We start from the raw sequence: 3,833 nt of genomic DNA, 5'->3' as shown, positions 1-3,833 counted from the left end.
AAATAAATAAACTTTTATTCAAAAACCTTATTTCCATTTCAGAAGGAAGAATGTCGTTACCTCGAGTTTCATCATTCACTGAATCAAAAAACACAGTCGATGTTTGTGAGAATGTATTAATTTTATCCGACATGTACTGGATTCATCTTTTAAAATGCAGAGTTATTCCTATCCGTCACGCCAACCTCTCATTGTGTGAGGAACTTTTCAAGTACATAATGAGATAGTAAATCTTATATAATCATTATTCAAGCCTTGTTCTGCATTAAAATCTCTTTGATTCTGAGCATCCAGCTGAGCATGTTGGGAAGCTCTCGCAAATCAAACATTACTGGCTACATCAGTTAGCTACATGCTGGCTCCGCTAATTAACTAAAAGGTGAAAAATTAAAGCTGTAACAATGCAGACGGTTGGTTTTCAAGTCAAACAATGTACGTGCATTAGTCAGAACAGTGACCTGTCATACATGCAACCACATTTCCAAAATATAAGAATTAAATCAACATTATGTAAGATTTGGAGCCCACAGTTGCAATCCCACTGTAGTAAACATGGACATTGTTCTACGTTTGTTAGGATTACATTACCTATGATCCAAAACTAGCAAGCCGACAACTTTTCTATCTCAGCCAAACATCAAGTGCAACAACACTCGACACAGCAAATCCAACGGACTAGTCCAACAGCAAGAAGGCCAGCTCGCCGTCTGTCTGCAGCCTTTCCTTTCACTGAGCTCTGGCCACCAACTTAAAGCCAGTCCCACATTTACTCCGGTCTGAGTGGTTCCTCCGTCGGCGTCTTAGGTCTCTTTGTGTCTGCCTCTGTGTTCAGTACCGCTAAGCTAACTAGCTAGGAGCAGCTACATTTTGCAGCGGTTACTTTAATGCCCACCAGGAAACTAACCCGGAAAACATTTTCTCCATAAACATTGATCCAGTTTCACTCATAAAGTGTTACACACTCGTCCCGACCTGGAGCCGAAGGTTATATGATGCAATAACAGGAGTACAGAGGAACCATTCACCCTTTCACAACTCAGTGTGGCATCAAAAGGCTTCTGAAGCTGATTTTATGGTAGAAAATCTAAATAATGGGGCTTTAAAGGACAATATTCCTAATTCCTTTTCTAAATGAATATTTTGCTCTCTCTCATAGATGCACTTTCTGTGAAACCTCCTCCTCCTTTAGAGAGGTCAGAGGTTTGTTCAAGTACACTTCAGCAGAGTGGATATTTACTGTAACTAAGTGAACACAGCGTGTGTTACTCTCTCTATCTCTCTCTCTCTCTCTCTCTCTCTGTGGTCTGTTCACATTTTGCAAATGAGTTCTCCCACTGTTCAACAGACATGGCCGCTCCGTCATGTAGTTCTTCAAACAAATGCTAAACGCACGGCCGAGAGACAGAAGAGCAAATTATCATGTGGGGATATGGATGGCTGATTATTCCATTATGTCCCAGGTATAAAACTCATCAGTCGGGGAAGTGGAGATTCACACACACACACACACACACTGTTAGGAGCACTGTTGGTTTAGCTCGCAGTGGTCGGACCCCTCCCTGTGGAGAGTGAAGGAAAAGATAGAAAGAAAGGAAGGGAGGAAAGGAAAGAGAGTAAGAAAGAAAGGTAGGAAAGAAGGAACGTAGATAGATGAAAGGAGGAACAGAAAGGAAGAAAATGAGGAAAAAGAAGTCAGGAAGGAAAGAAAGAAAGAAAGAAAGAAAGAAAGGAAAAAAGGGAGAAAGAAAAATGATTCTTTAGAAAGAGTAAAACAAATTGTTGGCTCTTTCATTATTCTGAGAGATTCTCTTCTTTCATATTTGTTTATGCCTCTTTATTCAGCCTTACCTCTCTGTTTCTCTTGTCACATTCCTTCTTTCCGTTCTCTAGTTTTGCTGTATGCGTCTCGTCAGCAGCAGCAGCATGAAATCTTAAAATCGGTCATTGGTATGTACTGTATGTGCGCTCGTCTGGTGTATCTGTGTTCTATGTAATAAAATCCATCAAAATTACTCTCTTTCTCCCCCTGTCCTTCTCTCTCCCTCTGTCTCACAGGAGGAGTGGACGCCAATTCCCAAACCACGTCTCAGGAGCTCCTCATTCCAAACGATGTAAGTGCAAACCTGAGTCCACTATTCGGACGCGCAGAGAAAATGCACCCAGCGTCTTCGACTGTCACTCAGTTGACACAAATGTCATATTAAATTTAGCATCTTTGTGTCAGAGCCGAAGTCTCCCTTTCATTCCACCTTTCACGTCTACAGGACATCTGCTAGCATTAGTTAGCTTAGACTGGTGCTTTTGTGGAGCACAATACCATGCCCTTGGACGGCGAGTGTTGTACGAATTTTACGTGCATGCGTAGTGCTGAAGGGTTGCAGATGAAACTGAATACGTCCTCAATCCACACGCATGTTACACTACAGTGGCGGTCGACAAGCTTGACTAAGGTTACTGAAAACACAATGATTCTTATGTTCAGGCAATTACAGACAAATGAAAACAGATTTCTGACAATAGATTCTTCTAAATGTTACACACTGGAGCTTTTAAACTACACACACACACACAAATGTAACTAAATGTACCGTCAGTGTCCCTCCAACCCACAGGAAACGGTTTTAATGTGAAAGGCTGTCATGGCTGCAATTAACTCCTGCAATGATAAGCTCTGCCCATGGCTCCTCCTCCATGCTTTGATTGGACAATTGATTGTTTCCATTTTCACCTCCTTAGTGTTGGTAGCTGTATGCTGCTCTCTGCTGGACAACACTGAGATTTGATTTGATTTGACAAAAAAAAGCTAAAAAACTATCATTTTATTTATGTCCTTGAAAAAAGAAACACAGTAAATTCATACATAAAAAGGAATTACATATAACAAATTGCATTTCACTTAATTTCTTTGTTTGATTAGTTTGTTTTAATTTAGGCATTTTAAATCTTCCATAGTCACAAATGCACATCATAAATAAAAATATTCTAACCTGCTAGACTTTTTTTTTAACAAAAGACAGCAAGTCCATATGTGCACGTTTAAAATAATTTTCTGTGTCTCTGTAGAGCCGCAAACGGCACATCGGTCGGTTTATTTCAGGCAGTGAAGCAGACAGTTAACAGTTCAGTGTCACACTCAAGGACGTATGACATTTGATGGACACGTCGACTGTCGTGAGGTCAACGCAGTGACCTTTTGTTCATAAAACAGCCTTTAGCCATCGTGTCTCTCTCTCCCACTCGTCTCTCCTCCTCCCATCCATCACAGGCAGTAAGTCATTCGGTCAGTGCTCAGGTGTTTAGTGCCTCACCTCCGCTTTAGTTTACACACAACAATGCAGCTCCTTCCAAAACGCTCTTTACACAGCAATGTGTACGTGATTCTGTCATATAACTTCTCCTCCACTAATCTGGTTTGCAAATGACATGTAATCATTTTCTTTACTGAGAATTTTCCGCACAATAAGCACAAAGTGCTTGCTGAGGTCAATTAAAGCATCAGCAAGCATTAGGGACAAGTGCAAGAGGTAAATAACAACAACATGCTCTTATACACATACATAAAAGGCAAGTGTGGGCCTGTCGTGACATCACCTATTGGTTTGTGGAGAACTGTTTTGAAGCCTCAAGTTTGGCATTATGTATTTTTATGTACTGCGAGTTGAGCTGCTCTCATTGGCTGCTCTTGGTTTGAAAACAATGGCGGCTCTCCTGCTCTCACAGGATCTGGTATTCCAGATTGAGGGAGAAAATAGTCAACCAACAGAATCTGGATTCCATATCTGATCAGGCCACTGTTTGACAGCTTTGGATCTGGAGTCTTGTGCGTTGAGCTG

At 41.1% G+C, this 3,833-nt stretch overlaps 1 pseudogene; it reads left to right on the top strand.

Annotated features, from left to right (window-relative positions):
• The window catches only part of LOC118326702, a 79,013-nt pseudogene that overhangs the window by 59,296 nt on the left and 15,884 nt on the right, over positions 1–3,833 (top strand).

This window comes from Morone saxatilis, unplaced genomic scaffold (genome assembly GCF_004916995.1).
Source record: "Morone saxatilis isolate NCDOM2014 unplaced genomic scaffold, NCSU_SB_2.0 Contig17, whole genome shotgun sequence".
Classification (NCBI taxonomy): Eukaryota; Metazoa; Chordata; class Actinopteri; family Moronidae; genus Morone; species Morone saxatilis.
Note: the sequence above shows the minus strand (reverse complement) of the source record. Positions and strands in the feature narration are given on the sequence as shown.